The 12,861-nt window shown below is 39.5% G+C and overlaps 1 protein-coding gene across 14 annotated transcripts in view; it reads left to right on the top strand.

The window, feature by feature from the left end:
* Nucleotides 1-12,861, top strand: part of NTNG1 (netrin G1) — a 150,974-nt gene that overhangs the window by 75,164 nt on the left and 62,949 nt on the right. The gene's annotated exons all lie outside the window — the stretch shown is intronic.

The raw sequence follows: 12,861 nt of genomic DNA, 5'->3' as shown, positions 1-12,861 counted from the left end.
TGGTAAAACAGATTTTACTTATTTTCCCCTTTAACTCTCTTGTGCATTAAGGACCTTTAGAAGTTGGGATGGTGTTTACTGAAGTTGTCATAACCAAAGTAATTTAACTTCTTTGATCTGGTAATGGTTCTATAGTGCCTTTGTTTAGGCCTATTCAGAAAAGCCAATCCAAAGCACATGAACATGCACTGGAGTCCAGGAAACTGGCAGCCTTTTGTGCAGGAGAGGAAATGTGAAATGCATTCCCTCAGTTGCTGATCTTTTTAATTTGCCTTAGATTTTTCTCATATTTATTGAACTGTGGGCTGTTTCTTCCCTTAGGTATAACTAGAGCTGTTGAATTTGCCACGTAAGCACAACCGTGAATTGACTTGAAAAAGTTTTTTTTTTAAAAAAATTACCATTTCTGTCCCCCAGTTAGAGCACAGCAGGTCCCACAACCTTCTGCTCCTTTGGGGGAGTGGAGACGGCAGGAACGGGAAGCAGCAGTGGCGGGTGGGACAGGGGACAGAGCTGCAGAATGACAAGGCATCTGTTTTGTCAGTGACCCACTTCAGGAAATCCTCCTTCCCTCCTCCCACACCCTGCATACCTCCAGCTGCTCGTTTCTCACTGTCTTTGTTTCTCTTTCTGTGATGTGATCATCACTCCTTCAGTTGTAGCACATGGGGATCACTGCCCATGTGGCTCAAAGAAGGAATGGAAACCTTCAGGAGGAGCATCTCACTTTACAATAATAAAGTAATCCTGTTATACTTTGTCAATGCAGAAAATTGCTTATCATTTAACAAGCTTCATTAAAGATCCTGTGTTTATGGAACCATGCCTTCCTTCCTTTGAATGCCCCTGAAATAATTCTTCCAGCAGGACAGCAAAACAGCAAGGAGCCAGTTACATTTTTAATCACTTGTGTCCCATAGGAATTGCAGTCTGCCAGCAAGGGCAGCTCCTTCCCCTCTGCAACACAGGAGAAGATTAAAAGATGGGAAGCTGTGGTTTGGGAATGGTGGGTTAAAGTTAGTAATGATCTAAAGATGAAACAATCTGAGTGTCATTAACTGCTAATATTCTGCTACTGAAAATGTTTAACCTAATCCAGAAGCTAGATGGGAAGGGAGTTGGGGTGGGGGTAAATAAAGGGCTTCATCCTCCTTTTCCATTTGTTTTATTCCTGAATGGTGAAGGGGTAGTTGAAAAAGAGTTGGATGAAATTAAAAGTAAAATGAGAAATAGTATTTCATTTCCCCTCTAGTGTACAGGTCTTGAAACAAGGAACCCTTACATATCCAAAACAGTTTGCATCATTTTAGCTGCTCATCATGTAGATCAGTTAGACACTGCAGGAGTAACCTGCAATGTGGTCATTTTTTCCAACAGTAATCCTTCCAGGTGGGTGACAGCAACAGCCTCCGTTCTGACATGTACAAATATCTCATGCTTAGACTTGATGCCTTAAAATATAGATCCAAACTTTTGGTTTTTGAAGATACTGAATCTCTATATTGAGTGAGCAGATTCTGAAATATCTCATCTTTCCAACAGCTACTTTGGAGACTAATGCTGACTTTGTGGTCTATATGTTGGTTTGTTTGTTTGTCTGTTAGTGCTTCATAAAATATAGATGTTTTAAATAGGAGAGATATGAGACAGCGATACCACGGGAATGACAAAGGGTTATGTGCTCTGATTCCAAAGGATATACTTTTGATGTTGTTCACTGGTTTCCTCACTGCACAGTCCTACCCAGGGTTTGACTAACAAATGCACAAGAAGTGTGTGGCTGACATTCAGCTGGCTTGTGAATTGTGGAGAGGAGATACATATGCTCTAAAGGCTTCATCCAAAGAGCATTACTTGATGCATCACTCGATGCATCACTCACAGATTTTTAGAGACTTTTGGCATTTAAAATTAAATTATGTAACAGTGGTTTAGTGCTGACTCTTGGAAAAAATAGGAGATTTTGTAAATTTTGACTGTGTTTTATTATACCAGGGCTTTTGAAAAATCTCTTGCACATATTAGGCCCACAAAAAAAGGCCTTACTGCCACTGAAAAAGATTCAGCAATTTAAAATGGGCTGAGTGTATGTTGTAACAGGAGAGAGACCTTTTGGAGAGTTGTTCAAATATTGCTGCAATGCAAACAGTTAATACAACATAAAGTCCAGTCTCAGTGTCCTGTATGCAGGAGCTTCCCCCTAATTCCAAACACATAAAATGTGGACTTGTTATATCCTCATAAACTTAGCACATTTTTTTAAAAAAAACAGGTTTGAAAATTCAGCTGCTGTAACTACATTAGCCAAGCAAGAAAGAGAAAGAATTGCCCTGAGGTGTGAGGGAGAGCAGGGCACTTGTCCAGCCACAGGAGCAAGGGCTGGTAAGTCTGAGAGGGGGCAGCTGTTTTGTCACGGGTGTTCTCAGAGTTCCCATTCTGCAGTGCTTGCATCTCGAGAGAAACCTGTTACAGACTAAGACTTATCTTCCTTATTTTATAGAGTTCTTTATCTTCACAGGTATGTCAGCATCTGAAAACTCAGAGAATATTATGAAGGAATAAAACTGAGACAAAATAAAGGAGTGATTTGCATAGGGAAAAAAAAAAGATTAATAAAAAAAAAACAAGCTACATTCAACTTCTGTTAGAAGCAGCTTGAACAGATGCCAGAAGCTTGTCCCCTTTGTGATATGATTATATGGCCACTAAGTCATTTGATTCAGTCAATCTGCTATATATCATGATAAATCTGTGTAGACCAGAAAATCTACAAGTGCTGCCCTTTTTCTCTCCTGATGTTTTTTGCCCAGCTTGCAAGCAGAGAACTGCTTTAACAAGATTTGGGGACACTTCTGAGTCCTGTGTAATGCTCCCCCCTCCTGGCTTGTGTAGGTCAACAGGAGGAAATGCTGAGCAGGCATGAGAATAGATGAGGAGCGAAAATGAACAGCAGTGGCGGGGAAAGGAGGTCACGACTGCTGTGGGCACCATCCTAAATCCCAGTGAGCTGTCTCCCTCCTTCTCCTCTGCAGCTCTCACTGTCTGAGAAAGAGAACACAGCTATAAAACACCTCAGACACAAACAATAACTCCTTCATCCCCAGAAGTATTACTTACAAAAATGTTTTCTAGTGAAGTGGCATTATATTTTTGGTTTTGGGTTTTTTATTTGCATAATTCAGGGAGTTTCTGATAATTATGCCCAAATTCATTAAAGATAAAGCTCTGTGTCATGCAAGCATTTTTATAAGGATTCTCTCAGGACACTGTGTCTTTTCCTACTCATCAGGTCTTCAGGACAAATACCTCTTCTTATTTTCAGTGTATGGCAACGCTCTGTCAGTGTGCAAACAAAACTCAATTCATTTTGAACAGCACTCTTATGCCCTGAAGAATGCTTTAGTGCAGGGAAGCTCTTGTTCACCATCTGACTGTCTGTGCCCCAAAATGGATCCTGTCCCATCTTGCTAGATCTATTCCTTGTAATAAGCTGCTGCTTGAGAAATAGATACTGCTAGACCTCCCTATATTAAGGACTTCTGGGGTTTTTTTCAAACATAAGCTCTTTCTTTACCTTCATCTATTAGTTCTCTATTATTTTTCATAGTGCTATTTATATAATATATATATATATATATATGCATGCATTTTACTTCCAGATTAGCTTATTCTTTGAGAAACAGAAACAGCTTGTATATTTTCCAGTGGATTTGGAGGCTGAGGAAACCTGCTTGACATTTCAGAGAAAACTGAAAAGTTTGTATAGGATTTTAAAAGCTGTGTTATGCAAGATGGAATTGCTAAGGTTTGTTCTTCAGTATAAACATGTACTGATTGTTTCTGTCAGCAGTATTTCACTGTTGCTTTCCCCTATGACAGCCTTACATTATTCATAACTTAAAATCTATTCTTTAAATTTTCAGTTATAAGAGTTTCCTGGCGGGGGTCGCAGAATATGAAGGGAAGTATTGATTTGAAACATTTAAAATATAAATGAAGTTGTTTAGTTCTTCTGGTACATGGAATATTATAGTCACTAGATCAAATTCAACCCCCCAGCATGTCTGTTTTCATAGAAAACAAAAACATGCTCCCAACCTCTCAGTGGACACTGCAGCTTCTGTGTGAACATTCTTTGATTTACCCAGTATTTGTTAAAAACAAACATGAATAATGAATGTTCCAGAGAACTTGAAGGCCAAAAGCGAACACTATTTTATTCTTGTCTGACATTAGGTCAGAATTTTAAGACTTTAAAATACAAGGCTTTAAAACTACCAGCCTTTTGCCACTTAAACTTACCAAAGCAGTGTCAGCAACCCCATTTCACAATGACATACACAATGTCTCTTGTCCCATGTCACATTGAGGCTAGGACAAGTACTAAACACAGTGGCAGAGCTGTTTTGGCACTCAGGGAAAATCAGGGTTGGTGGTACCACGATGGGCATGCCTGTATGCATGTCCACACTTGTCACCTGCTCATGTCCACACATCAATCCACTCACTGCTCCAAGGTCAGTGCCAGAAGCCAGGTCCCCTCTGCCTTTCACCATCTGAGGTCTAAGAGCTCCTTTCCAGCTGCCTCTGCCCAGGACTGCCTTGCTCTGGCCACCCACCTCTGAGAAGACCACGCCAGCCATTAGGAGTCACACCCTCAGACCATCTAGACCTTGTGGGTCCCTTCCAACTCAGGATATTCTGTGATTCTGCACTTAAATTATTACATTCAGATTTTTCTTAGGTAAAAAGCAAGTAAAAATGTGACCCTTTATTATCTAGCTCAAGAATTCTAATACTAAAAAGTATTTTCAGTTTTCCCATCTTCGTATAATTCCACTGACTTTAATACAACATAATAAAACGTTTGCAGATTCTAGCCAGTTTATTGGCTTCAAGATAACAATAAGTAGTGTCTATAATTAAAAAGTACTGTCATATGGTATTTTTGAAAAAGAAAATAAGCTTTTGCTACACAAAATCAGCCTTTGAAATACATTAGATGAAAGAAGAATTGTTTTCCCAAATTAAAAAGATACACTTAGAACTTTATTTCCTAAACTCTTCAAAATTACTTCCAACAGATAGCATTGTGTTTGTTGTGTTGTTATACCAACAGGGCTAGAGATAAGGTGACCCAGTATCTCTTTTTCAGTATCTTAAGTTAGCTATAGGATGCTAAGTTGCTTCTTCAGCAGCTCACTTTTCATCGAGTTTTCTTCAGCAGGAGAAAGGATTAGTATTTTTGAAGTATAAATTATTCACAGAAGAAATTTCTGTCCATGATGGCTGAAAGTATCTTCAGAATTTAACCCACATTAATAAATACTTTTGACTAATTTTTCTGAAAACTCTAAAAAGGCACAATTTTTCCTTTGGAAATATTTTTCTTTTAAAATTGTCCAAAAAAAATTCTAAATTGGGATTTAAAATCTGAAAATAAAACTACACATTTGACACGAATTATTTTTCCCCCATTTTTTTTCTGTTCAGTCAGTGAACTGAAAAATAAATTACTTGCAACTGCACTACTGGCAAATAATTCTTATCATAATCATTCCAGAGGGAATTATTCTGTGAAAAAGAGCTTATATTGTGTGGAATTTGGAAGTTAAAAAATTGAGGCTAGCGTGATAAACACTGAGAAATGTTGTTTTGTCTTTTCACTTTTCTCTTTCAAGTTATGACCTCCAATCGAGATGAAAAACGAAAAGAAAACAACGCAAAAGAGGAACAGTAAAAGCTGTATGTATTTTAAAGTGGAAGTGTCTGCTTTGATAATAAGCAGCTACCAGTTCCCAATTATTTTAGATGGATCTGTGAAGCCTAAGCATTTTAAAACTCAACCTTAATGAAACACAAGAAAACACCAGGACAAAACCACTTTTGAAATCTTTACTCAGCCTGACTTGCTCTGAACAGGTCATTAAGCACCCTCAGCTTTGCTGGTTTAATCATGAATACCCCAGAACACAGCCCAGAAAAGAACAGAGTTGCCTTATAATTATCCTTAAAGTTCAAGTTCAGCAACATGGTTTTTCAAAAAGAGATCAGTTAACCTGCCCTCACAGTAAGCACCTTGTTCTCCTTCGCCCTCATGAACGGCATCAAGCAGAGGCAGCAGCAGGACCCAGCAGAGAGCAGTGGCCGTGTGCCTGATGTTCCTCGCTCTGGGAAGCACGGCAGTGCTGCACAGGGAGAGAGGGCATTCCAAAGCCTTAAATTCAGTAACACCTAGAGGTAATATCAGCAACAACCAGCAGAACAGCAAACCATGGGTGGGGAACAGCAGGACACAGTTTACCTAGGTAAAAAGGTCCCTTTCAAAGTGGTTGCAGCGCTAAACCTTGAGCAGTGGCTTCTGTGCGGATGAGGTGAAGGTATAAGCCTGAAAAGAGAAATGTTAAGCTAGTTTTCAGAATCAAGCATTAGTTTTTGGCTAGGCTGTGTCTGCACAATTCAAAAATATTTTAGATATTTATCATTTTAAAATATCCAGTAAGAGGACAGGCCACTAAATCATATGCCAAAAGTTTTCATGTCTGGATTCTCAGAAGTCTCAAAAGGCAACCACCTGAATTACATTTCTACTTACGCCCTCACTTACCCCAGCGGTTTTTCTAAATGGCCAAACAGTGCCTAGGCATCTCATGGTGATATTGAAAATAAGAGTGTTTTTATCAATGTTTCTTTACCTTTTCCCAATACATCTCCTGTAAAACAAGAGAGATAAAAGAAAGGAAATCTAATTTTGTCTGTTTAAAGCACTTACATCCTGGGCTTTTCAGGGACTGTTAGGTCATATGTAATATTAACAGAACTTAACTGGAAAGACAACTTAGCCTTTGTTTTTTGGTGTGCTTTATTGCTGGTTGTGTGTATTGGTGGTTCACCTAAAGCAAAGGTGGCCAACATACATAGCAAAAAACCAAGGATATGTTCAATAGACCTTTTATCGTTGGAGAAAAGTCTGGCTTCTTTCTGGCTGTTTTCAAAGAGAAGTCTCCTGATTAACTGCTGAAGCTTTCCTGCTGGCTCCTTTCCCTTGCTCCGGCTCCATATCCTTGCACATCCTGCATGGCTCCTGGCCACTCAGGGCAGCCATAGGAGCTGCCACAAGCTGGGTTGAACCAGTACCTCTGGCAGGGTTAGACAGGCTCCCTAAATGATTCTGCTTTGTGTTCATTTTTTTCCCAATATAACTCATCTTCTTATCTTCCTCTTGGAAAAAAATTCTTCCCTGGTCTTTGTGTTTGTTTGGACAGGAGGTGAAAGTCTCCTCAGGACTTTCTGATTTGTAAAATCCCCTCACCTACAGACATAAACATAACAAGAGGGCTTTAAAGCAGAGCTGGTCATAACAGATGCCTGGCAGAGAATGAGAAGGGGAGGTTTCTCACTGAATCCTGATAGCAGCACCCACAGGAAAACCTTTCTTGTTACTGATGCAGTAGGAGCAGGACCTAGCTATTCATTGCATTTAAGCTATCAGAGGTCTCACCTTTCCAGGTGCTCCCTGGTGTCCAAAAGCCAGTGTGTGTGTGGTGGGCTATTCTGCACCCCTTCTGTGCCTACATGCAGGGGTGCTGCCCTCCCAGCTCTGCAGCTGCCGGGGGTGCAGAGGTTCTGCCAGCGAGGACAGCAGTGAGCCCAGGACATCCACTGCTCCTCCTGCAGTACTGCTTGGAGCAGCACAAGGCATATCTTCTCTCCCTTGGAGGCAGCCAGTTGCAGCCCATACCCAGTCTCCCATATATACCATTCACAGCAGTGACTACTGGGGACACGTTTGAGCTTTTAAATGAGTCCTTGGGAGGTCTCTTAAACAGAAGTGCTTTGAAACCTTTTTAAAAGAGCAGCAGATGTACGGCTTCACAGAGCTGGTTTTCCTGGTGTTGAATTCTCTGCGCACCATGGATATCTTTATGCTGCTTATCTCTCTATTAAAGTCCCCCAAAGGTTACCAAAATCAGTATGAAATTAACCTTGCTTGTTTCTCATGTAGCAGAAACACTGCTCTCTTGACAAAATATACTTTATTCCCTACTGTGACACAATAGGTGCTATGCCCTGAGTCTTTTTCTAAGCTAGTAAAGATATTTCTGCTTCAGCCAGGTCTGTCCTGCATCAATCATGGAGACAAATTTGTAACAGCTCACTTGGGGTATTACTGCATGCAAGAATAAAATTTCTCCCATTGCAGATAGTTAAATGACATTATTGAATGGTATTGTAAACCATGTCCACTTGGATGGTAATTTAATGACCACAGTTTTAGACCTCCCACACAACAAATTGTTCCTTTTCAGTGTTGTGCTGGGAAAAAGAATTTGGGACCAGCTGGCAGCTGATGCTGTGAAATACTACTTACAAATAAAGACAGGAAGTTTGGTGCAATAACTAGCATCTCAGGGCATCTTTCTTGGGAGTGCTGCTGAGCAGATGTAAGACTGGTACTTATTAATTAAATTAAACCCAGAACAATGGATTTCTTAATAAACTTAATAGTGGTGATACACATTAGCACAATGCCGGGAGTTTCAAATCTAGTGTTCAGATTTGTATCAGGAAAAAAGAGAAGAAAAAGTGACTCCTAAAGATTTCTTACCTTCTCTTTCTAAATTTGTAAACTATAAAACTTTGCAGTGATATATAGCTGCACCTTTCATCCGAGGTTTGTGAGCCACAGTCTTAACAGTCTAGCAGGTTGTGGTACGGACTTTTACAATTGCTGCAATACAGTGGTTACGTTCTGCCTGGTAGTATTATCATGGTTAACATGAGCGTGGTTTTTGGGTGTCTTTTCATGTCTATTGACTTGTTGATAATGACTAACTGCTCAATGATGGATGGCAAACTAAGACTGGCTAAGAAGGACATTGGACAGCACCAAAAAATTTAAAATACCAGACGCTTTTCTTTCTTAATGTCCTGATGGCAATAAGCAGTTGTCAAATCTCAGATAACTTGCTCCTTAACTTCTTTGCACTGACAGATAACAGCACGGTACTGCCAAGCAGACTGTGTTATTCCAGCTGGGTGAGAGAGATGGATTCTTGTCCCAGTGCCACTTGCCTCTCTGATATATAACACTAAGGGGAGCTGAGGCTATTCAGGTTTTTAGCATCTCCAAGTTTTTCTTTATATTTAGAGCAAACCAATAAAAACAGGAGATACATCATAACAACTCAGAACACCTGAGCAGTGTAGTACCTCTGCAACACCTGCTTCCCCCTCTGCCCTGTCATCCCATCCCTGTATCAAGACATCAATTGCTGTGTGAAGTACAGCAACTCAGTAGGTGAGACCAAAGGGATTCCAGTGAGAAAGAACGAAATTTTCGAGTGGGAGAGAAAGAAAAAGCAAAACTAATTGTAACACTGATGCCCTTAAGAGTTTACATCAGCTGCTTTTTCTCAGTTCTTCGTTGGTAGTCTGGGAATCTACCAAAACAATCACTAGTGTTAAATGACCAGTTGGCAGCACTGGAAGAAACTGTCATGCTTGATCTTCATCTTCACAAGAGGTTTGGCTTCCTCTTGTGAAGATGAAGATCAAGCATGGGAGAGACATGACTGCCTTTGTTCCCATTTGGCATCCTTCATGTAGGTAAGAACAGCTTCCTATTTCTGAGGTTAAAGATTAGAGCAAAATAGATGCATGGAAACGATGTGGAATACTGGCATCCTGCCTTGTCAGCAGTTCTGTCCCTAAGCATATCACACCTTGGCTCCTTATCCTCCACTGGCTCCCAGTTTCCATCCCATCATTATTCAAGGTCTTGCACCTGCCACTGAAAATTATAAAAAGATTATCTGTCATTATCTATTTAAAAAATACAGCCGCCAAGCCTAGGATAATATGAATGAAAGCTGGAAACAAATTAGGCTTCATTTCAGGCAGTGTGAACGAACATAAATTCACTGAATCTACAGCATCCAGATGGATTTACATCGGCTAAGAATCTGACAGAGCGTGTTCACCAGTGAAAGTATTTGCAGAACACGCTGCTGGCAAACTCTAGCAGATTTTATAATCACTTTCTTTATTGACACATTTCCATAAACACTAATACCCCTGAAACAAAAAAGCAAAAATGAATGTTTAGGAAGGGAATGCAAGTTAGTTCTCTACAGCAGCTAACAGCAGCTATATTTTCAGACATTTATTTCCACTTCAACACTTAGAGAATATGGAATCAAAGTTAGAAAAAGCATGTGTCCATTCCACTTGGCTAAGTTTATTAAAGTATTTAATATTAAGGATAAGTAATTTTTTATGTGGTAAACTGAAATAACTCAGAATTAGCCATTCTGTTCTACTAGACATAAGCATCAGTGGATTATTTTTACACTTTGGATCTAAGAGACTGAAGAAAGCCTGAATATATTCATATCTGTTGGTCAGTGACATTTTTTATCCAGCCACAAAATCAGAACAGTTATAAATGCTTAACTACTGAGGTGTTTGCTCAGGTTACTGCCTCCTCCTTTCTGTGCTTGTGATGAGTGCTGTTGGTCTAGGCTGCAACATTTTCAGTTGCCTCTGTTTGTCTGGAAGGCTGTCATCTGGTAAACTACTGCATTTCAGAAACATTTACAGTTTATTTGGCAAGGTATGGTAACTTGTGGCCCTGTGTCTGCAAGGGGCAAGAGAAAAGGAGAAGCAAAGCCAGAAGGACCTGCCTCAGTATTTTGCTTCTAGAGCAAGACAGTATGCATCTATCAGATAATAATCAATCTTAATCAAATACAGGTTGAGATATAAATTGATCAGTAGGGATCCTGTAGTTGTTTGTATGGCCAGCATTTACTTGACAGTATATATAAATGTTTACTAGCATGTGAACACAGTAAATCTTATAAACACATTAATATTTAAATTCAGCACTTGCGTACTCGTATTGTTGGGTTGGCTTAATGCAAACAGTGGGCAATTCCATGCCCTGCAAGCTTTCTGTGAGCCTTGAGACTGTGGGAAAGGGAATTATGCTGCCCTTTTGGACTTTGTTTTCTTTTTTAATTTCAAGCTCTCCAAAGTGCTTGGAAGTAGGCCACTGAGAAAGCAAAGCAAACCTGCTCTCTGTGCCTCGGCTTTGCTGTTCCCCGCTGGATACATTATATTCAGCTGAGGGAGAATAAGAAGCTATTTTCCCCAATTTTCCATACTGCCTGTGGGAATCTAATTCAATTTCCTCCCAGATTTTGCAGTGAAAACGAAACAGTAAAGAATAAAGTTGAAGAGGCTTCTGTAAATCTCTGGATTCTAAGGTACTAAGGTGCAGCAGGATTACTGAGCACAGGTTAAACTTCTTTTCTAACCACAAAGCTACTTACAGATTTAAGAAGCTTAAAAACCTGATCCAACATTAGTCCTTGCTTTGCAAATGAAAGAATAATATATTTGCCTATACAAAGTTATATTTGTTATTATTGAATTTGTTTATCCCTTATTATTGATGTAGCCCTATTCCACAAAGGAATCTTTTTTTTCAGTGAGAGATTATGATGTATTAGATAAATTCAGGGAAAAGGACAGGAGAAAAAACTGGTGACCAAATGCATTTCCAGAAATAAACACATGAAAAAAAGGACTCTCATTTCATTACTCACACTACAGTGGCTACATTTTACCACCAGACCACAGGGGTCTTATTCCTAATGTCCAGAAAAAGACGCAGTGCCCTCTTTGGATTTCAATTCCATACAGCAGTGTGGACCTGAGATATTCATATGACTCAAAAAAATATGAATAGAAAATAGAAGTTACTTTTTTGCTTCATGTGAGCTGGCACATGTGTTCAGCAGACCTACTTGCACGCAGCAATCCATGCCATTTTCTGATTGTCAACTGTCCTTAGGTGTTTTTGACCCTTTTAGCTCAGAACTTCTTCAGACAGGTAGTCCTTACAGTGAACACTGGTAGCCAAGATTGCAGTAATTATCTCGTTGCCACTTTTATGTAAGTGTGTCTGCTGCATCCCCACAGAAATAAATTGGCCAGCAGTCATTTTATTTCTTCACAACAGTATCCTTTATACTTGTTTTATCCCTGCAAAATCCATTAAGTTTAGGAGATTAGGATAAGGACCAGCACACATTGGGGTTTTGACATGACATGGAAAAATCTTACAATATAATGAATAATAATATTCAGCAGACATGGTGTTTCTGAGACCATGAGCCTCAATGAAAACGTGTTCACTTGTCAGAGAAAATTAAAGAATAACCAGACTTACCTAAGTAATGATGTTTACCTCATACACTCAATGGTGCAAGGGTTTTGTAACTTACCTGTATATATAATTTCTCAACTTATGATAAATTTGTCTCATAAAGAGTAAAAAAAAAAAGTTTTTTAAACCTGAAAGATAATGATTCAGTTTCAAAAGATTTCATGGTATATTTTAAAGGTGTTTATAATTTGACTGTTGCTTTCTCAACTTGTATCTCATCCTCCTTCCTGGCTGAGGTATCACTTCAAATGTATTTGTAATGTGGGATTTTCATCTTTGTCTACAGTACATTAGAAAACTAAATCTCCCTGGTGAAGCTGCCTCAAGGTCATTAGTAAGCTTGAGAGGCATAATGTAGATGACAGCCTTAACACGTTTGATGTCATCATAAACGCAGCCAAGTCCTGTAGGACAACTGTAACAAGGTGCTGGAAGTAGTTGCTAGCACTGGGGAGCTGACTAAGGCTCCCAGCATTGCCAACAGTGTTTTAAAATGCCTAATTAAAACTGTGTGGGGATGGTATTTTACGTTGTGTAGGCAGTAATGTGAAGAGCAAACACACCAACTCCTCTGCAAGTTCAGGCTTTGCTTACCTGGGAGCAGGGAGCCGACTCGTGGCATGCAA

The sequence above is a fragment of the Corvus hawaiiensis genome, chromosome 9 (genome assembly GCF_020740725.1).
Source record: "Corvus hawaiiensis isolate bCorHaw1 chromosome 9, bCorHaw1.pri.cur, whole genome shotgun sequence".
NCBI lineage: Eukaryota > Metazoa > Chordata > Aves > Passeriformes > Corvidae > Corvus > Corvus hawaiiensis.
This window is presented reverse-complemented; position numbering and strand designations above follow the sequence as displayed.